Genomic DNA, 27,431 nt, shown 5'->3' with positions numbered 1-27,431 from the left:
GAGGCACATGTTGCTACAACAACACAAAATATTATGAACAGCAGTTCTCAGAAATATATGGATGCAGACCTGATTTTTATTTATTTGTTTAGTCACCTTTTTTTTTTTTTTCTTTTCCACGTGAGGTAAAAACAACTGCTTTGGTCTTCTGAAAGCACTTATGCTGCAGGCTGAATTTAAAATAGCCATAGTGAAAAAAAATAAAGGGCCAATCAAACACTCCTACAAGTATGTGTGAATATATACGTATGTATAGATAGAGAAAATATATATTTGATTATGTAAACTGCAACGCTCCCAGACAGAAATAAATCAGTCACAGCCATTTAAGGTAGCACAGTTGCATTGCCTTTCTCTTCATACCACACTTAAGAGCAATAAGAAGAGAAAATCTAAATACTAGTTCCTACACTTTTGTAAGTCACTATTATCCAAACAGAGTGCTTTAATTATATTTCGAGACCAGGGTATGGGCTGGGTGACAAGATTTACTGGAGGTCAATGTGAGCAATAACCATTTTTCTTCCCAGTGAAAAATAATATCATCAACGGGAGTTGTTAATAACTATAAAAAATTGCTGAATTTAAATGCTTTTGTAGGATACTTAATCAGAGACGTCTGGTCATTCTGGTTTGAGGTAAAGATATAAAACGGTTACCAGAGCCTTGATGATGATTTTGAGTAGTTTACATGATGCCCCATTTTCAGCCCCATATTGTGAAGGGGTGAATCTCAGCCAAATCCATTCTTCTAAAGTGTGCAAAGTTACAAGGGAACAGCCTGAGAAGGCCGTACCTCCATACATTCCCAGAAGGACATTAAGGAAAAAAGTGAAGAAAAACAAGCAGAATGTGATGAGAAGAAGGGGAGGATGCCCACTAAACAGATGTTTGCCTGCTGATAGGATCAGCAAAGAGAGGGTCCCTCTGGGGCCAGACACAAAGCTCACGGATGTGATGGAGTCAGAAGGACAAATGCCACTGCCAGCAGTGGGCTTCCCAGTGGGAACAACAGCTCACCTTTGGAACCCAGCAAAAACCTCTCCCCATCCACATGAGCTGCAGAGGACATCTCAAGAACAGCATGTGATCCAGAGAGTCAAACAGGAACACTGCCCAAGCAAGACAAGAACGCGGAGTATTTAGCGGGGCCTTAAATCACCACAGTTTGTTTTCTTGGATTTAGCATGGAACACAGCTAAATCCAAGTTCTCAGCTGCATGTGGCAGCCTGACCTGATCTGGGCAACAGCAGGGCACTGCTATGCACTTCTTTTTGTAGTTCAGCTGAATATTCTCTCTTATAATTAAACATTTGAACATGTTTTAATACAAATGTAATTGATTGTTTTCTCATAAGCTGCTGTTTAAAGGCTCGTTTATAATAAATATTTATAAGTATTTATAAATAAAATATTAATTGCTTAAAATGACATTTTAATGTGGTGCTAACCATCCAAGGAATGCTGGGCTACACGATGTGATCCCAGTTTGGGATTTGTGAACTCGGAGGCAGTAATGGCAACCAGTGAGAGTGCTATGAATAATCCTTGCGTCAAGAACCATCAATACGAGCTCAGTAAAAGGAGCAGCTAAAAAGGATACACTGAGAGACAGTATTCCCCTATCCGTAGAGCTACAGAAATGAGTCATGACAGGATCTGAATGCAAAATTGTACTTAAGTCTATGGTTGGGAAAATTAGAAGTCAGGGTTCTGTTGACAAGGAGAGGAGAAAGAAACCACCGAAACCAGGAGGCTGGCTAACAGCCCTGCCTTCCTCTTCACTGCAGTGGGGAGACATAGAGCAGGTCACCAATTTGAGTGCATACAAGGGTCCAGCAGTTTACTCCTGACTTCACACCAAGGCTGTCCCAGGTTTCCCCATGATCCAGAGCAGCAGGAAGGGGCAAAACCCCACAGCAGCTGTGCTGTACTTTTTGATCAACGAGCTGACTGAAACACTTGGTGGGTTCTTTGAGAGAAAAAAGGTAAACTGGGAACATGATTACTGCTTTGCTTAAATATGTATATCATCAGCAGCCTTCTTCAAAAGCACTCACTGTTTGCCTGAATCTGCTTTCCATGTCATGAGAGAAGACAGTTGGTATTCTGAATGTAGTTATTAATTGAACCGTATAAAATATACCTCTTCATCTAAGAAAAGACTTCACGTGAAGACAAGCACATCATATCTCAATACCACCAGTTTTCATCAACAAAATATTCCAGAGGCCTTCACCTTAGTACTTCACCCCTGGGCTGCTCAAAAGAATTAACCCTATATACACTGTCTGCCAAAAAGAAACCAAAACCACATTTTCATTTCTTTTGTTCCATCTTAGCAGTAAGCGTTCAGCACAGGCTGTACACTGGGTCTGAAAGAATTATAGCCCCACAGTAACACTACTACGTGTTCATGACAGCTGGAGGAAGGCACCGTGTTTGGCTACAAATGACAAGTGTGGTAAGGTCCACAACGCACCTTCAAAGGGTGCCAGTGTCAATTACCTCCAAGCCTTTCCAACAGTTCCTGACAGGACAGTGAGAAAGTACCATGTTTAATCTACTTACAGCTAGATTGGACAAAGTGCGAGAGAATACACCGTACAGGGAAAAATGTGTGTCAGCAAAGGGATGGATGAAATGATCTAATGCAGAAGAACTTTTCTGTCTCTGATTTCTATGATTTTCTGGTACAATTTCACACATAAAGGGTCTAATAGACAATATTGGCCTAATAGACCAGTAACGTAATTTGTTATGGAGTTCATTGCATAGAAGGGGTACATACAAAGTGAAACAAGGAAATAACAATTAGAACAAAGAAATAATCATACTGCTCCTATCTGGGACGAGAATCAGGACAGGGGGTGGGTGATGTATTTCTGGAAAGGTTCTTCACTTTGAATTAATGGCTTTACATAAGGCATTCTTGGTGGAATAACAAAGCAGAAAAGCACTAAGAGATCCCAATACTTGGGGTCGCTATTTGGGGTCAAACTTTCCAAGCAGACAGCCATAACAAAATCCATCATCATAACCCATTTGCCTTTATAAACACCTGGAACCGCCGACAGACCTTCTCAGCAGCTGGCTGGAGCAAAAGGGCCAAGCGAGAGCAGCAGCGCACCAGGCGCCGGTGAAGGATGTGAGTCACGTTGAAGTCAGTGCAGTGACTCACATCTTTCTAAACTGGTCATAGATCTAAGCAACTCATTGAACTGGTGGCCATGTGTGGGGGCATGGCATTTGTCAAAGCAAACGCCAAAGTTCATGAGATGCTTTTGAGAGTACAACCTTTCAGGTCATTCCCTTTTGCGTTGTAAGCCAGCCACCAACTCCAGCAGGTCTTAGACCTGAATGAAATGGGGCTTGACAGAGGCTAAAAGTTCTCTGAAGTCTACTCTGTTGCTGGAAGATGTGGCGATATATACCAGCTAGCAATTAGCTTTTGGGGTAACTAGGTCAGTAAAAACCCACTTACTAAATAATAAGATCTTGCATCACATACTGCTGCCTCACAAAGCTATTACTAGTGACAGAAACCACATCATTACGTGTGGTCATCTGCAAACCTCAATGAGGATCTCCGGGAGGAGGAAACTGCAGTTTAAAGAAGTATCAAGGAGCACATGCTGAATAATTTCACTCCTTTTATGTACATCAAGCCTGCTTTCCACGGTCAGGCATTTGCTTACTTCTTTACAGTATGAAAGGAGTTTGGTTAATGGCTCATGTTTGTTGAAGGGATTTCATTAGCATATAAACAGTTGATATTCAGAGGCTTTTATATTTAATCAAACTGGGGAAATAAACCAGAGCAAGATACACAGCTCCTTACTATCACCACTATCCACAGACATCTCTTTAAGGGGTGGTTCCGACAACAGAGATGGATGGAGGTGAGGACCCTTGGCTATCCCCACCCTCCAAAACCCTTTCCCATAGGCAGTACCATGACTGCAGGCAGATGCCACTAAAGAACAAAGCTAATTCCATGTCATAATTTTCAGAGCATTGTGCACACAGGAACCCTCCACAAAGAGATAGGAGAATAGATGTGTGATCGAAATCCCCACCCATCTTCTCCTTGGTATTTCCACAAATATAAGCCAAGTAGAAAACAAAACAAAACAAAAAAGCATGATAGGATGCAAATATGCTACTAAACTAAGATGAAATATTGGAAGCGCATTAAGGAATTCTTCCCTATTACTTTGTGAAATAAAGGAGAACTGGGATTGCTAGAACTGGTGAAAATATTTTCACATTTAAAAAATAAATTGATACTCAAAGACACAAAAGTACACATCACATTTTGTGCCCAAATTTTTTGACACTTTCTTCACCAACTGCTTTCTTAAAATATTAAATTTAGTTATGAGGTGTTCCAACTTAAGCGGAATATCTCAAAAATCCACTAGTTCTAATCCAAAATTACCTGATTCTATATAACACTATGCTAATGTCACAGCAATCTTGTCAGGCTGTAGAGAATATGCTTCAAGAACAGACCTGTTTAGATATTTCACACAGAATTTTCCTTTGCTGTCTCCACTTTTGATATATATTGTCTTTGTGATAGTTCCTCTGAAACCCACACTAGCTAAAGAAAACTCACTCTGACAGAAGGATTTTTGAAGAGTTATTTTAATCTTAAGGTTTACATACCTGTCAGAGGATGGCACGTTCATATCCTTTACTATTGTTCACACATTCTTTTTTCCAAAGTCCACACATAGGTCTCAAGGGCTCTTGCTCCTCAAGGCAAATTACCTCTGAGTGTTTGGGTTCACCTCCAGCTCTGTGTATATATATATAGCTTTTTAAAACTTTTTGTATGCCTCTTTCTTTGTGGTTTTCTTCCTCTCTTTTCCTTATTTTCAACGCCTGACCAGGATCCTTAAAAGAAAGAAGAAAGTCACTAAGGCACAATGGTGATGGGTGACCTTATGAAAACACAGATAAATAGACAGGAGTACTGTAATGTTTCCTTCACATCGTTTGACTGTGCTACAGGTGTGGGAAAACATTTGTTCTACAAATAGAAGAAAACCTTTCAAACATTACTTTGGCCCCAGCCTTGTTCCCAGTGATGTAGCTGAGGATAGCATAGAGATCCTCATGGGCCCTTCACCCACTCAAGGACTGAAGACAAACAAGTGAATGAAGAGGTCGCCAATACAGCTGATTCATTAATTAGTCAAAGAGATAAATGATCATGATGCACAAAAATGAGGAGCATGGTTTTTACTTGAGAGTTTCCAAAAAATCCCCCCAAACTGGGAGTTTCAGAACTCTGCTCTTTACTAGTGGGTTTGCTCTCTGCAGACTTTGAACGTGGTCATTCACTGTCATCCTTACAATAAACTTAAAAGCATTTTCATTAGCTACGTTGGAAGAGTTTGGTGGCAGAAAACAGGAAGAGTTTTCAGAAACCAAAGGAAAGGTAGTTAGAATTTGTTTAAAATAGGGAGGGAATGCTATGAAGAAATATTCAGAATGGATATTTAAGCTCACGCACAATTTTCAGGCTAAAAATATTTTTCAGAATTGAGGTTGTAATATGCTACATGAACCTTAAGGGGGTCAACAACCTATGGGTCATCTCTCTCACTTCTGCCAATAAGCCTTTCAAAAACTTAGATATACAAATAACTTCTCATTCAAAAAACTGAAGCTGATTTTTAGCGAGTAATCCTTCTTTTAAGACCCCATACGAACAAACAAAATCTGTTTTGTTGTGCTTTTTTTTTTTTTTTCCTTGGGTCCAAGAAAATGGCAGGTCTTGTGCATTGGAACGCAATTTATCTGCTTCGTCCACTTACAGCCCTGGAGAGAAAGGTATCAGAGAAGCCAGACCTGGGCATCAGGAGGCCCAGTTCATGACAGCCCAGCGAAGGAGGGTAAGAAACTGAAGAACACGACAAATCAGAAGCCAAAGGAAAAGATCAAGCCTGTTTTCTCTGAGAAAAATCCAGGCTATACGATGCAGAGGGAATGCAGCAGAGCTATTCTGCAATATCTAGAGGTAAGGAGATGAGCCAAATAACAGCCCTGTGAAAGAGAACTAGAAATTCAGCCAGAGACAGCATTGATTTTCTTCCTCCTCCCCCTGTCCCCCTGGCACAGAGAAGATAGATGTGTTTAGATCAGCTCATGCCCTTATTGAGTCTTGAGCATAGAAGGGTCTGACTCAAGCACTTTTCATGCAGTCTGCAGGATTCCTGCGCTCACACTGGGCAGATTACTGGGATAAATTAAGACCCAGCCTGTGCCCTTAGCCTATAAGACAATTCACCCCCATTGTATTAAGTGGTTTAAAAAAAAAAAAAAAAAAAAAAAGGAAGCAACTTGCAACAAATCTTTCTAACCAGTAGGTTAACATGGTGTGTGATGTTTGTAAGACAGATCATGACGGGAGGTGACAGACTTTCAGACCTTGGTTGAGAGGTAAGATCAGCTGGAGGTAGATGATTTCTGTTGAGAGGTGAGCTTCATGCAGCCAAAAGAATGATGACCAGGAGATACAGATGGATTTTTTTTTTTTCCTGTTATATCTGTGTCTGGGCATGTGCTGGTATTTTTTTAATCTATGAAGCAGCAGAAATAGACAGTGATGTTTAAAAGCGTGAATTACAAATGCCTTAGATTTGCTAGAGGAGACAGAATAACTGATTATGTGAAATATGGACAGTGGAAAAGACAACCGCCCAAGATACAATGTTCTTCCTGACCTAGCCCTGTCCTCATCTTTCATCTCATACACGCTACATCGACCCCTGCCTCAGCTCCACGCACAGTGCCAGCCTCCACTCCCATTTGTCAAACCCTCCAATAAGCACCTTCTGTGTCATGCCAACCCTCAGGCACTGGACAAGTTCCCTGCAAAAACCCACAAGGTCAGTGGCTCCGTCCTCCTGCTTTACATCCCTCCTAAAAGCAATCCATGCTGCGAGGTCTGGGCAGGGTGAGACGTTGGCAAAGCATTTTGTGTGTTAAGGAGACTGCTGGGGACAGAAGCTGTCAGCACTGAGCACTTGCTCCAAGTTCCCCAGCACTTGCTTTCAGGCCCCAGCCCGTGCATCTGCATGGTCCAGCAGGCAGATCAGGTGAGGTGTGTGCTAGCTTTGGGAACATTCCTCAGCTACGTTTGCCATAGCAGGACAATTTCATGCTTGCGCACCAGCAGAAGAATAGAGAGAATCAAGGCTGCTAGGCCTTTCTTACTGGCACCCTTGCTAACATGGCTCAATGGGCTTCTCTGGAGTCTGTCCTCCCCTTCCTTAAGGATGTCACATCCCCGTTTCTCTCATAACACATTCTCAGGTCAACAAAGGCACTTTCAGTCCAATGAGCAAAGGGTAGAAGGAGAGATGGCATAATATTCATTCTACGCAACAATTAGCTTGCCCCCACAAATTCAGCATACAGCTAATGACTCATCTGAAAGGCTGTGGCTCAACAGATGACACAAAGGCTGAGCTGTGTTAAGGTTAATGAACTTCAGAGTGATGATTTATACCAAAACATAACACTTTATGGTAGCTGAAACAATGCTCACTCCTTTTCATTACTTTCCTGAGGACAACCTGCGTGAAAGAAAGAATAGTCTGACACAAAGTGCTGTTGACAAGCATACAAAATGGAGCATAAATACTACCTGCTATCCATAGCTACACCCTGGAGACCTGTGCGGAGTGTTTGAATATCCCCTGCTGTTTATCCTCTGTAATAAGTTAGATGTGGTCTCTTAAGCCAAAAGTGTGCCTGAACTGGTGGGAAGACAACTTTTGTCTACCTGCTGCTGAGCCCAGAAGGGCAGCTTCTTCCATGAGTCACCCATACTGCTCAAATGCCCAGAAATAATGTTAGACTGTCAAAAAATGTGAGGATTTACAATTCCCTTTATAGATTCAACGTGTTTCACAAGCTAATTAATTGCTGCTGATACGTGCTGGATGAAAGAGTCAAGAGATGTATACTCTTTGCTATTCATGCTTCTGACAGTAACATCTGATTTTGGTGTTTTTTTTTTTTTTTTAATTTTATTTTTTTAGTTTGTTTCTGAGAAAATGTTTAGGAAGGGGCATCAGCATACTTTTCAGCTTGGTTGTCAATCTGGCTCCCAATCTGTCTGCTCTTTTACCTGCTACCTGCTGAAACCCAGCATACGTTCTGTGAGGAGCTATGCGAGCCCAGTTGGCCTGCACAGCAATTGCTGTTTTCTTAAAGATTATATTTTGCCTGTGTCTTCTCACACCCTTTTTTTGTGCTTTTTTGAGAGGCACTACAACAAATACGAAGGCTTCTGGAAGCAACCGTCTGACATTCCAGCAGTCTGCTTTTTCCTGGTGCGTGTTGGAGAACCACAACTCTGACTCCTCCCAGCCCCATTGCCAATGACTGCACAGGAACCAGTCCATGGAATGAAGTGAATCCCATGTATTTTTAAGGCACCAGAATCCCAGCAATGATCTTTCATAAATATCAGCCTGAATTTCCAGGAGATGAATAGCTGTCTGCAGGCAGTGCTGGTTGTGTAGAGCCTCTCTGACCTTTGGACTCGCTTCCCCCACAACAGGGACACCCAAGGGCAAGCACTAAGGGCAACAACCAGTGATTCAGGATGTCCTCCAGCAGTGATCTTGCACTCTGTAAACAAATGACATTATTAACATGCCCAGTAGATGCTTGGATTTGGCTCGTTCTCCTTCTTATTTGAATTAATTTCCAAATAAGACCATTTATGACCTTTATCTGAAGTTGCATTACGCAAGCCAATGCTTGTGCCGGCCAACGACAGTATTACAGGGTAGAAGACAGCAGGAACTACAAGAAAGTAGGTTTCTACTCCAAAACCAAGCAAAACCAGGAAATGCCTGCAGACAAATAAATCACAATTTCAAGTCAACTGCAATAAGGGAAAGCAGGAGTTTCCATGGCAGAGGAAACATCCTCCATAAAGCCAGAAAACTCTAAATCTGGCTTACCCAGAGTAGGTTTCCACAACTGATTTTTCTGGCAACACCCAGATGGAAACTAAACAATTGTAATGTAGGCCGGAAAGACCTGGAAGGATATACTCCAAACACCAAGTGACTGTCATATAAGTGGGTGTCAGCTTATTTGAGACTTAAATCATTCCTTAGTTAGTTTACGTTGCTGTAGTTTATTCAGTATGCCTGCACCACAATGTGGGGAGATCAGGACTGCTATTCCACAGGACATTCAACACATCAGTTATCCAAAAATTTATCAAATATGGATTTTAATGATAACAGCAAGGAAACTACAATAGTAGATGAAGGCAGGCAGCATTCATGCAAGCTAGTCTCTTGCATCCAGAATCGGGCTTTACAGTGCAAGCAACTGTGCCACCTGTAGTTACTGATATCCTCTTGGCCATCTCATCCCCAAATACCCCACCACAAAAGGTTTGATGCAATGCATTTTTAATGGCCTTTCAAGTTGCTCTTCCTGCTGTAGCACGGACTACAGCTATAAATTTGGTTATCTTTCTAAAATTTGATTTGTTCTCAGTTGAGTAGAAGCATAGAATTTCCCAGCTGAGTTGCACGTTACAGGAAAAAGTGTTCCCTTTTGGGTTTTTCAGCCTGCCATATTTCAGTTTGCTTGACTTTCCACTCCTTGTGTTGTGCTGCCTTCACACCCCTTCTTACTTGTTCTATTCTGAGAAAATAAACATTTCATCCAGTTCCATCCTTTTCCAATTAGTCTCCTTGCCATAACCAGTAACCATTGTAACTCTCCAATAGCCTTACCATACTGGAGTGCCCTTTGTTATCTATGCCATTGCAATCTGTGGATACGTGAAATTCAGATTTATGTATTTCTGAATCACTTAATTCTTGAGCAGTCTTGCTTAACCATATTCTACATAACAGCGGTCCTTTTCACATCCTAATATTTAGATGCTCAACTAGATTCTCATTGAAAGGGACTGGTTTTCACAGGAGAAATGCTCTTTGCTATCTAAAATACCTCAGCGGTAGGCATTGCTCAGACATCCTGCCAACAAGCACTCTTCAAACAGAAATATTACAGCAGTTCAAATACGCGTGAACATCTGAGCTTCCACATGCTGCTGAGCAGGCCCATAGCTGCTTTGCTAGAACAGACATGGAGCTGGCAGGATCAAGATTCCAGCGGGCGGAACAGAAAAAGAAGCCCACAGAAAGGAATCACAGAATAATTTTAGAAGTTCAGTTGAAAATATGTTTTGTCTTTGAGGGCTGTTTTATTCATAAAGATGAGGAAATGATGACACAGAGAAGCGACACCTGATCATGAATGATAAAAGTTAATTTTTCCCACTTGATGTTGGCGTTTTCCATCTCTTTGCTGATGGAGAGTTTTGATCCTCAAAGGAATAAGAAAACACCTGAAAAATTATCAGTAGTAAACAACAGCAGCAAAAGGAAATCCTTAAATCACAGCCTGTGCACAAAACTTTGTGCACACACGCATCATTGAAATAACCTAAGAGAGCACATAGTAACAGTGCTCATGCACTGATAGACAACTGAATACAACGCATTGAACAGCAGGCAGAATAAAATAAATCCTTCGAGCTTGGGTATAAGGCACAGGGGGGTTAGCTGAGATAGGCAATTGTGACCCACAGACATGGCAGGCGACACGCAGCTCTCAAAGCCCTCTTTTGGTGCTTGCTCCCTGCCATGCCCTGGGCTTTTCTCAGAACACCTGCAGACCTTGCTGGGCTGCCTGCTGCTCAGAGTTTCCTGAAAGCGGGCCAGAGGTGCTCACACGTGAACCCTGAATCAGTGAATCAGCTTTCGTAATGTTATTTCAACCAAAAGAAGACACAAGGGTGAGGTATGTGCTAGTGGGAGGGAAAGTAGGGGGACAAGGAGAGGGGGGGAGAAAGAAAAAAAAAGTCATCGTTTTAACTGGAAGCTCTGTCTGTACCTTTTCACTTAGAGACTTAAACACGGAGATGACTACAGCTGAGGGATATTAAATGTGAATCCTGCACAGTACATTTTTAGGAGATATAAAAATCCTATGCGCCGTAAAATTTATAGCTTCCTCTGCCTCCCCAAAAAAGGGGGAAAAAATCTACTGGTAGAACATATAAATTTTGCTGAGGCTCTAAAAGGTGTCATAAAACCTGCCTGCCACAGATACAGTTGGTGTTACAGTAGGTATTTCTCCAACGTAGATTTGTAATAATTTGGGTTTTGTACTTTGGGTGGTAATTTGGCGGTGCTTTAGGCAATACGCCTATAATGTCCAACACAACAGAATGCCTGTTGGGGCTCATTTCGTGTATATAAATTATATATAATCTGAACAAACACGAATGGTGGGACCCATATATAAATAGTCTTAATATTTCAACACCTATGTTTCTTTATGAACCTGGGTGGTTAAAAAGGTGGTTGCAAATGATTATTTCTTTACCAAGTTCACATGGAGTAGTTTGCACAGTTTAATAATAGTCTATCTTGTTCGGGCTGAACAAACTGGTCCCTGTGGGGGAAAAAAAAGGGGGAGAGTAATAAATCAATAGCCCAGATGTAATCTTAGGTGTCTAGAATGCAGAGAGGGATTTTGGAGCATAATGGCACTGGTTGTCTATTGTCGTTCAGACATGAGCTGCATCAGAAAAGGCTTGTGGGAACCTGATAAGAGTTGGTCAAAAGTGGGCCATAAATCAAACACAGGCAGTATTCTGCTGATTTCACACACACGCTCACTAGGAGGGGAAAAAAAAAAAGAAAAAAAGAGAGAGAGAGAGAGAGAAAAGGTGATAGATCTGCAATTTACTGCTTATCACATCTGCTAGAAGTTTCATAATACAAAAGCCTGACCTTCAATGTATAAACACCCGAGTTGACTACCTGTTTCTGCCTAGAAGATACAGTGTTCCAGTCTCCCAGAGCTCAGAAATGCAGCTATGAAAATGATGTGACATCTTCAGGTTTAACAAGCTCCTTTTTGTTGCTGGCGGTTGAGTAGCTGTCACTTTAGTTACTAGTAGCCACTTTAACTTCAGATGCACAGTGTTTATCGAAAGGAACTAGATACTTATTCAAAGACACTAATAGCCTATGGGGGGAAAAATAGTTCATAGCACAAGGCGTATGGAAAGAGCAATGTGTACGGCTCTTACATTTACATTTTACTCCTGCCTAAAGAGAAAATAGAAACTAGCAGTAATGATACATTGATTAGAGAGGTCCAGGCTGCACAACAAGAGCCACTGCTGGGATTCTGCCCACATCAACATCCACAGGTCACTGGCACTACTCATTTACTTCAGCCCTTTGTAAGGGTCATTCGTCAATTTTAACCTTGATCTGGACTCATATTTCAAAGCTCTGGCAAGAGCCAGTTCTTGAAATATTGCACGTTCATTGTTTCAAGACCAAATACGTTAGATCATTCTTCCAATTTTCATGTGGATTGCTAGATCAATGCAATTCTTATCTGATGTTTATTCACTTGAAAAGGGCTACATAGATATGATCCATCCTACTTCCAGTTATACCTTCCTCAGGACATACTGCAGATAATACATATAACTCAGATTAAGCTCTTGTATTGTGACCAACCTTGGAGGAACTGAAATATGGTACTACAGGAGAGATCCTAACAACGCTTGGCATGCTGTCCCCTAGCAACTCCATAAGCCTGACAAATGTTAGCCCACAGCAGACAAATCCATTCCCCATTCCAACACCAGACAAAGGACAAAAGAGTAAGGATTAAAACCAAGAAAATAATTATCTCCAGCCTTTCCCTGAGTGTTCACACCTTGTCTTGCCCACACTGGTCAGTCAGTTGTCCTGTCTTGAGACATTTTCTGTTGCACAGGGTCAATCACTGCGTGAGGATGACAAACTTAAACACTTGTGCAAAGCAGTATGAAATGTTTGCTATGGGCACAATGCTGTCTCCTGGCTGCATAGGTTCAGGACGCAACCACTCAATGCTCAGGTAAACACAAAAAGAGGGAAACAATAGGGATGATATGGTAGATCATCCACAGGGGGGTCCCTTTTGTAGGATTCCTATGGAAGTTAAGCTACGCATGCTGTATAAGCACTGTAAGGCTGACACAAGACAGTCCCTGCACAGCAATTCTTTGCTCAGACAAAGGCACTTCACTGCCACTGTGCACTACAGAAACAAGCTTTGCTTTTTCTTGCTCGGCTTCAGTGACTTTGGTGTATTGCCGTGTCTAACAGCAGCTGTTAGGAGACAAGAAGGGTACCAGCACATTTAAAAAACACCATTCCTCGTAACCTGGAAGTAAAATTAATGAAAACATCTCAGATTTTGAACCTAGTGCAAGTTCTCTGCATGCTTGCTGCTCTACTTGCCACTGCTGTGCAGCTTCGCTGTCGGAGAGGACAACGGTTATCAATCACGTCGGAGCACTTTAACAAGGCAAGCGAGCTACAAACACCTCGCAGAATTTATGTCACTGGGGAAGAGTCATTAATTTGGATTTCCAGCTTCCTGCTCAGGCAAAATTAAAAAACAAAATATTGAATATAGAGTCATTTGATTTAACGCACACAAATAGGTAATTGAGTATGTATCTGCTGACCTTCCCTAAGAGGAAGGGCATAAATATTCCAGCCTGGCTTAACAAACCAAACAAACTCTTATAATAAGGAAAAAAACAATTTAATTATTTTATATAAATATATATATTTGTTCACCTTGGTTTGCTTGGAGATAAGTTGATTCTTCTGTAAAGAATTATGTTTGGAAGGGGGAAAGGCCATTAATTTGTATAAAGTGCATTCTGGGAATTAACATTCTCCCTGTTTGAAGGAGAAGAAAGGCAGCATTAGGTTTTCACTGGTAATTAAAGGAAAAGATGGTTTGTGATGTGCTGTTATTGTTTTGGATTGGAGGGGGGATTTTTTTTTTGTTTGTTTGTTTGTTCTGTTTTGGTTTGCCGATTTTTTTCAAATCAAGGCTGCTGGTGAGGGAGGAGAAATAAGTCAGATGTTGTTGCAGTGCTTTACCATGCATCTGAGCAGCCCTGTTTGTGTGCTCCCCAAGCGTGCGGCTGCACATGAACGGGCCTGCAGCGTTATCCTGACAGCCTGGTGGGAGCAGCAGCACAGCTTTGCTGGTATCACTCCAGCACTCCTAATTGCACCTTAAAACAAGTAAATCAAGCCATTCTGTTCTGTGCACAGATTGTAAATTCCTGCCCTTCGCAAACAGCAATTATTAACTCCCAAACCTATGAAACCCTCTGCTATTGCAAACACAATGTCCGTAGCAGCTTCCTCCCCTCCCTTCTGACGTCCTCAGCCCTTCTCTCTCCCATTGAGGCACAGTAGCTCAGCTGAATACTCTCAGGTTCCTCTGTCCTTGGGAACCGGCTACAGCAAGGTTTGTTCCAGCTCTCTTCTACAAACCCTGCCTTCCCAGAGAGTTACCCAGGAAAGCACAGAGCCTCCCACACAGGATCCCAGAAGGACCCTCCTGGCTTTCAAGCCCTTAAAATCACAGTGACTGGCTGAAAAATTCCTTTCCCAAACCAACCAGGATATGCTAATCCTGGCAACTCTCTGGCAACTTCATCTGGGGTCTCCTTTTCACAAGAATGAGATCTCGACTGCATTTTACCATTCAGCAGCTTGCGCTGAATTAAAAGAAAATAGAAATCTACAGGCCATATGGAGGAAACACGGATTAATCGGTGTAGGAAGCTCGCGTTAGGAGTGCGTGCCTATTAGAAAAAGGGTGAATTAGAAACACTGCTTAGCTGAAACAGCTGACTCATGTTGCTGCAGACTGAGCCGAGTCAAAAGGACTTGGGGCTAATGGAAATATGTCGTTCTCCCAGTCCTAAGCCAAGAAATATTTATGTATCATCACAACCTTGTGTCCTGCACGAAGCCTCAGCTGAAAGTTAATTGCTCTAAATGTCTCCTAGGCTTTGGGTTGGCCTGGGCAGTCCTATCTGATAGAAATTCAAGCGACGTCCCTATACAGAGCTGTCTGGGCTGGTGTTATGCCCTTACATCTGAGAGCCCACTTTGAGGCGAAATAAGGAGAAAGAGTGATCAAGAGGTGGAATGACTGTGAAACACAGAGCAGCTCACAAAAGGGAGCTTAAAGACAGCTCTTCCCAGGAGAAAGGAGAGGATAATTAGAGTTTAGTGAGAGTCATTCTCCCCTCTTTCAATGCAACTCATAAGGGATATGTGTTGATTATCAAGTGAAAGAGGATAATGCATTGCTGAGAGACTGTACTGTGCAAATATTCGTTTGAAAATGTTTACACACTACAAATTTAGCTCATTTCCTCCATATCTATGCACAGATGGTAATTTCCTCAGAGTCAGAACTGGTTGAGAAGTGGCAAGAAAATGCTCAAAGAAGTAATGGCAAATGCAAAGGGACTTCACCTTGTAGCAGCCCACTTTGCTTTCAAAATCTTCTTTCCTCTTTTTATCTTCAGCATTCTGTCTGTCTAACATTCATCACCCTTCCATGCTCTAAGGTTTCATAACGGGCAAATACAAACTATTGGAAAATGTTTTAGAATCTTTTGCTGGAATGTCTGTTTACACCTTAAAAATGTATAAAAAAAAGGAGCATTTTGTCTTAATCCTAAAAAACCCTCAAAATCTGCTCCTGGCTGTACGTTATTGCAATTAGTATTTTATTGCTTACATTATGTTGATCAGTTATGGCTAAGTAAAGAGAGGGGAGTGTTAATACGGGGTCCTAGCAACACTCAGCTATGGAGCTCCAGTTTCCAACCAGCTCCATCCAGCAGTTCCAGTTATACCCAGTGTTTCTGACCTACTTCATCTTACATCCAAGTCAGTGGTGAGATGTGCATGGGAAATGTAAACGGCTGGATATTCTTCCTGGCAAAGTCAGACGCATACTGTAAACAGATTACTCTTACCCAATTACTAATTTAAGACTAATTTGTTTATGTTTTAATTCTCCTGTAATTTGTTCTTCCTGCAGAACAAATAAGATCTGATCTCGTAGTTAACAGCTACATCCTAATACGTGTACAAAAATGATGGCAAAGTCACAGCAGCTCCACCGGCCTCAAGCAGTTCTCCTGCCAAATTTCTAGAATAAAAACATTTATTCCACATTTAGCATAAATAATAGAGCTATTTTACATGCTTGGGCGACTGGTTCCTGAGCCTGCAGGTGCAGGACCTACTCATAAGCTCTTCCTCGTGTCAGCACGGCTTGTGGAGGGGGTGCTGAAGGTCACAGCTACACAAAAGAAATTGACTCCAGCGGGTGAGAATTTAGAGCTAACATCATGGGAGTTGTCAACAACACTGACGGTGCAGCTCAGCTCAGGTATATTTTATCTCTGATCATTCCATGCCCATTAAGAAAACGCCAAGTATGCTGCAGAAAGCAAGGGAAGAGAGAGAGTGGATAAGAAATAATCACAGTCAGAAAGGAGCCTTTTCTGATGTAGTTTCCACTCCGCACTGAAGTATCCCTTGCTCCTTTCAGGTCCTCTAGTGAAAGCATGAGGAAGTAGAAAACGTTATTGCTGAGTTAGGGCTGTGTGCCTTACCAGGAGCACAGCGTGCTTTGGAGGTGAGCATCACAGTGCTTTGGAAGTCCTTGTGCAGACTGAGAGGAATAAAATCCACGCAGAAAGACTTCACTTGAGCAGCAGCCCTCATTTCTGCCATGTAAAACATTTCACAGCTTGTCTCATTATAGCATTTGTAAAAACACTGTCTGAGAGCACTGGTGCATAAATGAATTATTTAAGTTTTGCAGCAAATCACCCTGATCTCGTGTGCAGCTTCTTAATGCACTCTAAGTGAGCCCTAGGAGGCAAATCATAGCAGACAAGGGGTGTAATGTAAACCAAGTTTTATTAGCCACGAAAAGCCACACTGCAACATTTATTAAGTATCAAAGGCAGCGCATTTAAATAAGTTAGATTTGGTAAATAATAGCCAACCTTGCGTCTATCTCCCCTAGTTGCAAAGGTCGTGAGTGGTGGGGTTGTTTTTTGTTTTTGGACCAACGGAAATAAAAATAGCTGTTTATTTTCTTGTCAGTTCTTCCAACATGACGGGTCCTCTTTATTTTGCAAACAGTAATTTTCAACAAATTACCATGTGTCACAAACAGTCTGCAGCTCCCCAGGCTTACTACTTTGCAGGAAAGGAAAAGTGCATTAGTGTGTTATCATCCACCCCTTATCAGGGCCAGCTCCACGCTCCCCTTGCCCTCGGCAGCCTGGGAATCACACTCACTGCTGTGAGCTCCATAAACAGGCCCAGAACATCCTCTGAATATTTTCCTATTTTAGGCAGCTGCTTCTCGTGCTGCTAACGTGGAGCAGACTTTTAAAAACAAAACAACTTCAACGCGAGCTACACTTTCAGTGTGGTACGAAATATAAGAAGCAGCTTAGCAGAGCTTTCTTCCATCCCTCTGCCCTTTTCTTACCTCATTAATTGAATCCCAAGAATAACTTTAGCACTGCTTCACATGCCGTGCATTTACGATACAAATCAACTTTTATCTTCAGCCAAGAAGATAAGTCCAAGTCCAGACAGACAATAACAATAAAAAAAAATTAAATACACTGAAGTACTCAATGGGCAGACACTCGCTGATAAATATTTAATGCTCTGATAGCACAATTTTGGTATTTGTAAAATGCAGTCAGTTTTCCACTGTGTGAGCATCTCCCTTGCATTCTCCAGTTTTGGTCTGCTATTAAAAACCAAAACTTGTCCAGGTGCCCTGAATGCTGAACTAAGAGGTGCCAAAAAGCACCCATCCAAGCACACATGAGGTTGCAGCAGTGAGATCCAAGACCTCCATCCTTTGCCCAGGATGTGATGGTGGCACCAAAACAAAAAACAATGTGCACATACACATACACCCAACACCCAAACCATAAAAGAGCCACAAAAACTGGCAGAAATTTGCCTCCTCTCCTCTAAAAAGTCATAAAAGCTTTCTACTCATCCTTCTGATCCCCACGTTCTGGTCAGAAGTAACTGCTTTGGTTCACTTTCTTCTATAAAGCTGACAAAATATCCAGCTGAGGAGTGAAAGAAAGATGGAGCACAGGGTCCTCCTGAATAACATGGCAGTACGAACCAAGCCCTGGTGCTGAGACACAGCTCTTTCCGCCCTCCTCAGGTTTAACAGCAGAAACAACCATGCTAACTCTGTAACAAAATCATCAGAAATGAACCTCAAGAATATCTGACATCACTGTTTGCTTCTTCTTTTCTCCTTCCTTATCTTCCTAGAAGACTCCATTGCATTACCCTCTGTTTCTCTGCAGGCCTTTTTTCTAATGGCTTCACAATCAGGGTAACTGGGCTGACAGTTAAAAATGGAAGAAAACAACAGTCTCAGTCTAGCTGGAGACGTTCCACCATTTTTACACAGCAAAAGTTCTTTACGCTTTTGCATTGACTTGTCTTCTTTTTTTATTTTTTATTTTTATTTTTTATTTTTAATAGAAGCATTCCAGTGTTGAAATAAAGCAACTTTTCTTCTTCTTCTTCTTTTTTTTTTTTTTCCCCAGGAAGTGTTAACTATTTTCTTGTGCTATTGTAGCTGCAATGAGGGCTGCTAGACAGCGACCTAATAGCATTCTGCAGTACCTAGCAGAAGTAGCAGCTCAGTAGGCCTTCTCTGAAGCACGACATAACAGATGTTTCAGAGGAATGAGCAAGCTTCACTTACGGTCCAGATGTGAAATATATACAGAGGGAGCAATGGGAACCCAAAGGAAAAATGATGCCATTTATAGCCATCCATGAAGAGATTATTTTCCTATAGAAAGGAGCAATCAAACAGTTGTCCAACTACTTAAAAGAAGAGGTGATCATCTTTCAGCCATCCGCATTTGAAGAGGTGCTGCCAAAGCCGGCCTGGAAATCCCACAGCTTTACAGGGCCCATTGGTCAGGGCTGGATTCACCTCCTGCTATAAACCATGCTATTGCTTTCCATACCTCCTCCACCACCAGCAAAACGAAACCTGGCCAACCACACTGCTGCTGATGTGCAGACACATCATATCATCGCAGAACACGTCTGGGATTTTTTTTTCCCCCCTTTCTGTTTCCTATCACTCTGCATTGATATTCCTACTCCCTATATTAAGAACTATTCCTACCAAATACATGTTAATACTCAAATATTCAGTATTTCAAAGTTCAGGAAAAAAAGTTCATTACCAATTGAAGTATAAACAAGGAGGTGATAAAACGGTCATCATAAAATATGGTAATAATCCCTTCAATGGCATATCTTGCTGTTGTAATTAACTAGTAATACATTCCTCCCATGTTTCATATAGAGTTTTACTGCCTTAATATATAACTGGAGCACTTTAGCAGAATCAGCACAACTCAATAATCATTCTCTTTTTCTATCTAGTATGATCAAGATTCATATCTACGGAGGAGTAGTTTTAGTTCCTATCTTATGAATCCATCACGCTATGATCAGTTATCAGAAGAATATCCAAATTACACCACCGTGTTCTAGACTTAAATGCCGTGTCATTTATTGTGCATGTTTCCTGATACACAGCTTTGATAGTGCATCGAGTCGATAGATGTATTTGTGTGATATTTAAGTCTGCATCTTCCAAACAGCTATTAAGACTGTGCTGTAGCTATGTTTTATAAGCAATTTTATAAGCGATTTCTCTCTTTCTTCACCGTTCTTGTTTGTAGAAAATCGGATAACTAGTATTGACTTTTTTTTTTTAAGTGAGCATGAGTAATCATGTCACATTGAGTTACATTTTCTAAGTGTTCCTGAAAATATTCTATTATCCTGATTATTGATCAAGGGAATGTGTTTGGTTTATAAATTGAAGTTCATGTAACAGAGACCGTTTCAGCAAGAAGTAGTAGTGGCAGCTTCACAAACCCTGGGCAAGAACACCTTAAATAATCATATTTTGGTTTTGTTCCTTAAAAAAAAAAACAAACAAACAAGAAAAGAACACATTACTTGAAACTTCAGGCAAATTTCATTTCTCTAAGAGCAAATCAGTTCTCAGAGAGAAAGAAAAGCCAGGTCAGAAGAGCTCAGCTGTTGCAAGTCTTAGTGATTTTAGTGGCCTAGATTTTCCAGTGTTCAGCTTGAAGACATCTCAGAAGGCCGTTAAGCAGCCACTACAGAAAACTTTTGAAATCCTGTTCCTTTAAGATGTCTTCATCCGCACTCTTAAAAACCCGGAGCATCAAAATTAAATTAACTACTCATGGCTGAAAATTATGAGAGAGACATCCTGCAAACCTGCTTAATTTTACCACAGATCTTACTCTTTATGTGCTGCTAAGATCTGGAGTTAGACTCAAAAGCAGGGGTCCTTCAGAAACACACAAGCCTCCAAATGTATATTTGGAGATGCTGGCTTTGCACAGGACTGCTAGTGAGGAGCTCTATCTCTTCGCTTTACCCAAAATGAAATGAGTTTGACCCCCTGTGGTGCTTTTGGAAAGGACTTACACACATAAGTCAGAATTTTAGCTGCCTGCTGCTTCTGGAAGCACAGAAAATACGCTCTACTAGAGCTCTAATACAGATCATCTGGCATGATTTTGTTTTAAATTCGTATTTGGGGGATACGGTGTTTATGTATGTTTTACCTGAGGTAGAAGCTGGGAGGTGCCCTGTGATCTGGCCAGCTCATTGCATCGACAAAAAATCCCTAAGAAATGAAGCTACAGACAACTCAAAATAAATGCACAGCTCACCACATTACTTTGCTTCTCTAATGCTTAAAAACATTCTCCCAACACTTAACCGTTTCGTGCTTTGAAATAAAAGCTTGAAATTTGTCAGCAGCTGCTCTGGCACTAGATAAATGCCTTTTGGTACTTCATAAAAAGTTACCTAAAGTTGGTCAACTTATAAGCCGTTAGGGAAAATAATAAAATCAGTTCACACCTAATCAGGAAATATTTCTTTGACTTTAGCAGCTAAATTCTCTCCTGCCTGCCATCTCCAGCGGGTCGGCTTCTGCCTGAAGTTGCAGAGACAAAGTAGAGCTTTCCTTAGAATTTCTTCCTCAGCTGCCAGGCTGAGAAGCAACAAAAGGAAAATGTCTCCTGTGATCTCGAGGGTCTCCTGCTCACCGTTCCCATTGCACTGCCTACATACACTTACTTCAACTGCTCCACCAGTGAAAACCAGCCCCATAAATAACAGTCACTTTCTCTGCATAATCCTGATTTATTCCCAGAGAAAGTCTATCTGGCACCCTGAATCCAAAGAGTTGGAAGAAATATTATGATTCTAAGCGAGGACCACTGAGCCGGGAAGGCTAAATTAACTTTGCCACGTTGGCAAAGGAATTATATTTGATATAATTTTTGGCATCCAGCTCTAAGAAAAGGCTAAAACGTTATAAAATAGCTATGTAACGGTGTGACTGCACATCTTCATAAGAATATTTGCCGAATTTCATTAGACAGTATGATCTGTTTAAAAACAGGACAACAAAAAACCACAGCACCATCGTTGTTTCCATTCCAGCTTTCCATTTTGAAGTTCTCCCTCGCTAAAACCTGCTTCTATTTCAATATTAAAGTTTCCACCAACTTCAGTGGCAGAGGACTTAAGTCAGTGGTGCATATTCTGAAAATTCCATTGGCGGCACGATGAAGGGCTGCACTGTTAGAAATACTACAAATGGAGCATCTCTACTCGCATGGGTAGTGCCAATCCAATCCATTGCAGCTTATGTTGACATGCTGCAAATATTCTGCAGGATGATGAAAAATGTTTGGTATAAGAAAATGGGTGGAAACGGCCTTATTTTGTCCCTCCATTTTCCCAAAGTAAACAAGGGGATGCTCAGCCCAGCTCAGTGCTTCACAAATCACCATTTTACCTTGAGTCAGTAATAAATAAATAACATTCAGTATTACAAATATCTCAGAATGCACAGCTTCTCAAATCAATTCTAGGAAATAGTTGTATGCTTACTAAAATAATTTAAAATATTTTAAACGTTTAAGTGTTTATGTTTTATTTCATAAAGAAATGGCTATTATTAGCATATGAATAAACTGAAAAAATCCAGAGACAGAGGGATAAGGGCACACATCTCTAATCTGTAGCCATCAGTGTTGGAGGAATAGTACATACAACACCTTTTCAGAACAGATGCAATAGAATTAATACACCAATAGCTGCATGTAGTAATGCAGAACAGAAGGTGTTAAAATGTAAATGCTTGCAGGATTGTTCACGTTCCTAACAAATTTTAAAGACGAGGCTCTAAGTTCTCTCGCAAAGCAAAACAGAAATTGTTCTATTACAATAAATAACTTTGTCAATGAGTTTGCCACATTCCAGAAAAACTCATCCAGTGTTTCAAAGTGCTCTTCATAAGTATTTCAGGAAAGTATTTCACGAACGGCCTTCATAGAAATGAAAGAGAACAACGCTGCCCCAGCCACACAACGCACTGTTCTCATTCTATCTTTAAGCAGTGGGTTCTCCTCTTTTTAAGAACAGGAATATTTAAACAAAAAAAAATTGAAAAGAGTATTGGGCTGTGTTTACCTTTTGCTTTTCAGCACTGTATAATAACGTGCCCATGTGTACAGTCACTCACAGCTGTAGACTCACTGGAAAGTCACCCCAGTTTGCTGCCCTCCATCCTCTCCCCGCTGCCCTGCTCGTAGTGCATTTCTTTGCCCTTTGGCAGCAAGAATGGTTGATGATCGCTGATGATTTGGGATTTTTAAGCTCACAATATTGACTGAGGGGCAAGGAGAGAAGGAAAATCTGATACGAAAATGCTTCGGAAATATAGAAAACTGTCAAATAGACTTGGAAAATTACTGTCAGCAATTATTATAGAGATTTTGGTGTTCATTTTCATATGTCTAACAATATTATTTTTATTCAAAAAGGAAAAGGGATTTTCTTTTATCTGGTTTTTTTTTTTTTCCAATAATAAATTATTAGGAAATAAAGCCTGCTGTTGTTGCTCTATGTATCATGCCATTGCTATACTCTGCATACTAACTGTGAGTACATTACAGGTGCAAAAAAATCGGAATCATTTTTTGGTGTGGCTTCACCTGGAATTAAGACAAAGCTGTCTTTGGACCAAGAAGCAAGTATGACCTCAATATTTCCTAGTGCTGGGAACTGCTAGCCAACTTCCAGTGTCAGCCACACCTATGTCAACTCATGCAATTCAAATTAAGCGAATTGAGTTATTCCAGATTTGCATGACTATAACTAAGAGGAGAAGATGGCCTTTCAACGACTTTTACAGGCTTCATTGGAACTTGGATTTGTCATGTTTACAGGAATCTGATGTTTTCACAGCTAAAGGAAAGGAGCAAGGAGGAACAAAAGGTATGTGGAAGTTATGTAGAAGTTACGCTTCAAATATGTGGTACCGGTGTTTTTTACCCTATTAAAAAAAAAGTAATCTATCTAAGGTTACTCTATAATACAGAGTTAATAGTCTCATGGTATTCAAGTCCTGGGCCAGCAGAAAAACTATCAAGAGTCCAAATATCACCCTGAAGAATTGCCTGAAATTCTCCAAGATGTGATTCTCACAAGACAGAGGACACACAAGCATGATTTCAATTTAAATGACCCTCAGAAAGAAACACTAGGCGTACCAGGGCACATAAAACACATTTCATTAGCTAGATTGCAAAAGATCAGAGATGATAAAAGCGATCTCGTTTTCTACTCAAATAAACTGGACGTGTATTTTTTCCATAAAAAAATCTGCAAGTTTCTTTAAGGAAAATAAGAACATCAGACTTTCTTTAGGAAAGCACAAACTTCTAAGGAGGATAGACCTCCTGAGTGATAGACCTGAATGAGTGATTTATTGTCACGCTACAAGTCTTTAACCTTTGTGATTCTTTAAAAGAGAGGGAACAAAAAAATTCCCCAGGAGTGGTATCTCCCAAAATTATATTTATGGTAGCTCCTGCTTGTAATTAGACTGGAACCCAGACAAGAAGTGACATGCAAAAATGACAAAGCAAAAATGAAAACAAACATACACACACACGCTCTTTTCTAAGAGAAGTTTCTCGAGGAAAGTTTTCCCTGCAGATTAAATTCAGCACTTGGAGAAGTTTCAAGCTGTATCTTAAACAAGTATTTTCAACCTTCATTTGCTTAGCTTGCCATTTGGGAGAGCAGGATGCATCCTTAAAGGAGGAAACAGACAAGGCGACAGGTTATGCATACAATTAGCTTGCTAAGAATAAATGTTGGCTTGTCCGGAGGACCCGTATAATACACTATTTAAGTCTTTTGGATGGAGGTGAATTCCATGCCTAGTGAGTTTATTCCCTGCACTGAGTACTGCAGCCATATCAAATACAATTAGCTTCACTGTAACTCAGTGGAACTCATTACGACCAGATATCACTGAGGCCAAGGTCTTGGCTGGAATCAAACAATAACGGGGGATTTATATGGTTATGGAGACCATCTATAGTTACATTAGACAGGATTAAAAAAAACCACACACATTTTAGAGAACGTAAATCTCTAGGTTTTAAGGCACAAGCCAACTTTTCTCTGAGAAGTTGGGAAGAAATTTTCCTTCTAGGTAAGTTATTCTGTAATAGCAGTGGGAAGAGCTCTTCCCCATCTCTACACATGTCAAAGTGCCTCACCGAACCAATTCTGACGATGCAGCACACCTTGCCATAGAAATGGACATCTCACACAGGCTGAACTGCCCAGCAGACGTACTTTATTCTCCTTCTGATACAGGATGGACCCTACACAATGGGATTTTACCTCACCCAGAAGAATGCAAGTTAAATCCCACCCATCTCTACCGGGACTACAATACCTCAGGGTTCAAAGGGCTCCCTTTTATGATCGTTACTAAAAATAAATGAAACAATCACAGCAATGATTTGGATCTTTCATTAGTACTCCAAACGTACAAGTTACTCCCTTAATTAAAACTGGAACCTTAGCTCAGTGCAGGCTGTTGAGCTTATCAAAGAAATTATTGGCTGAAAATCTTACACCTTGTGCTAGGCAGCAGTGCAAACTAGATGATGGCAATGGTGTCTTCAGGCCTTGAAGTCTGGGAGCTAACAGTTCCCACATGCATGGAGGCTGACATTCTCAATGCTGTCCTTGCTTCTTGTTTCCTCTTCCAGAATTTCATCCTGGAAGGATGTGAGCAGGCAATGGGGCAAAAGAGAGAGGAGAATGAGGGTAAGAAGAGGGGTTGTGTGCCTCTTGGTGCACTGTGCCATGGGTAAATGCGCTCTCAAAGAACTGCAGGCATGCCTGCAGTAGGAAGGACAGACTCCTTGGGGTCTCTCTGGTAAATCCATGCCTGGGTTTTACCACAGCAACTGGTGGAAGAGCATAACCTAATTCTTTCTGCAGTCAATATGTGTGCAGGTGTGCTAAAGCGAGAGATCTCGGCTGCATGACACTAGTGACATAACCATAAGAAAAAAAAAAAAAAGAGAGAAAGAAAAAAAGGAGAGGAAAAATCAATAATAGCTGGACATTCATTTAAACAAATGCATCATCCCATAAACAGTGCAGCAGCTTTCAAATGTAAACAAGAAAAGGTGAACTTTGTTCACATTATGTCTCCAGCTGTTTTGTGTTTCAAGACTGTGCGCCACAGCTGGGCTGATGAGCTCTGAATCCTGGGAAAAGGGGAAATATTTAACCTAACTTAAACAGAAAGAAGCAAGCCTCAATGGTGAGAGATAACAGGTGGGAGTCGTGCTCTGCTGCTGTGCCTGGAGGGTAAAATCTGGCATGCAGAGGTAGCTTCAGAACAAAAGTCATCACAGCTGCTGTTTGCTGCTCTCCTCAAGTCCTTCCCTATTTATTCAGCATCACTGACAGCACCCTAGCAACATTAGTTTAAGTCACCGTCAATTGTTATAAAATTAGCTCACGGTCCTGAAGCCAGGGCAAGATGTGGGTGACATTATCTGTGTGTCTGTGTAGAGAATACACGGCTGAAATGTGTGCAAGCCTCCCCTCTTCTAGCTAGCATATTGCAACGCCTGCAGTGAAACCTGGGTTAGTTATTTCCAGTCCCTAAATCAAAAAGCCACAATGAGCACAGAATTTTATGAGCTACCCCCTTCCAAACTTGCAGTAGTGTTAATACGAATCATCTCAAGATTTCTTAGCTGGGGGAAAAACTGATGCAGAGCCTCTGCCATTTAGTAGCCTCTCATTACTAGTATCTCTATCTCTAGCTTGCTTTAAAGTCAATATTGTAGTGAAGCTGTGAATCTGGATCTTGTGCTTCTTGCTGAGGTTCTGAAGTCAAATCTATCAGCTGAGTTATACTATTCAAGGTGGTGCTCAGCTCAGGCCCTCCCTAACGCAGGAATTGCATTCTCAGCTCCTGCATCATCGGTGCCTGCTCATAAAATGCAACCCTTAATCCGCTACAGTTCAAGACTCTTGCTGTTATGGATTTGTAACTGTCAAAGGGAATATGACAACTACCTGAACAAAAAAAAAAAAAAGTGTTTCAACCATCACAGCTTCAGTTTAGCCTTGAACCTGTTACTGTGAGCCCCTCCTTTCCTAGTTTTCAACAATAACAAAAAAAACCAAAACCCCAATAAATGTCAAACGCATTCCCTTGACTGAGAAAGAAAATGCAACAGCCCAAATCTTGCCTCCTTCTGAGCCGCTGGCAAGAATCCAAGCAGAGTTAAAAAATATATCTATCTATTGGGCAGCAACGCGTGGGCTCTTTTTAGTATGCAATGTTCAGCAGGATTTATCTTTTTTTTTCCTGGGGTCCTCTTAGGACCACCAGTATGGATGCAGATGCCAGTTATTTAGCAACAAAGAGGGGTGAACAACAAAGAAAATGAGTAAAATGGCAGCTTGAGTGGCATGTTAGAATTGTCTCATATGTTACTGCCACTGAATAGCAGACACAATTGACTCACCTTACTACACATGTAAACTGAACCATGACGAGGGTGCTTCCAAAAGAAGATCTGCATGGGCACTTCTGTACCTTGGCACTATTAAAGACTGCAGAAGAGGATGAAGTTATAGCCTAGATGAGAATCCTGCACAAAATCCAATCCCTCTTGTATTGATCCAAGGGGAACACAAACAGCAGACAACTATAAATGTAGTTTCCAGCAGAAGGGACTACGTGTTTAAGGATACAAACAAAAGATCAAGGCAGAAAAGCACCTTCAAAAACTTGCACTGGTTTCTTTCTGCTGATCCTGTCCAATCCCTGCAGATGGAGGGGAACCTAGAGTCCCTGCCCCCAAGCTCCTGGGGCAAGAGAGGTTAAATAGCATGAATCTGCCTGCGGAAGAACAGGCAGGATCTCATGCACAGCCATTACTCCTCCAATCTTATGGGAAAAAAGCAATGCCTGCTGAATACGG

At 41.2% G+C, this 27,431-nt stretch overlaps 1 protein-coding gene across 23 annotated transcripts in view; it reads right to left on the bottom strand.

Moving 5' to 3' along the window:
* Nucleotides 1–27,431, bottom strand: part of LOC116232872 (uncharacterized) — a 324,054-nt gene that overhangs the window by 151,700 nt on the left and 144,923 nt on the right. For 15 of the 23 annotated variants that reach the window (XR_016463863.1, XR_016463860.1, XR_016463864.1 and 12 more), the window contains one exon: nt 4,673–4,903. The exons of the other annotated variants lie outside the window; for them this stretch is intronic. The gene's annotated coding sequence lies outside the window, so the exon portion shown is untranslated. The remainder of the gene's footprint in view (nt 1–4,672; nt 4,904–27,431) is intronic. 23 annotated transcript variants of the gene reach the window in all.

The sequence above is a fragment of the Phasianus colchicus genome, chromosome 2 (genome assembly GCF_987193195.1).
Source record: "Phasianus colchicus chromosome 2, bPhaCol1.hap1.1, whole genome shotgun sequence".
NCBI classification, from domain to species: Eukaryota; Metazoa; Chordata; class Aves; order Galliformes; family Phasianidae; genus Phasianus; species Phasianus colchicus.
Note: the sequence above shows the minus strand (reverse complement) of the source record. Positions and strands in the feature narration are given on the sequence as shown.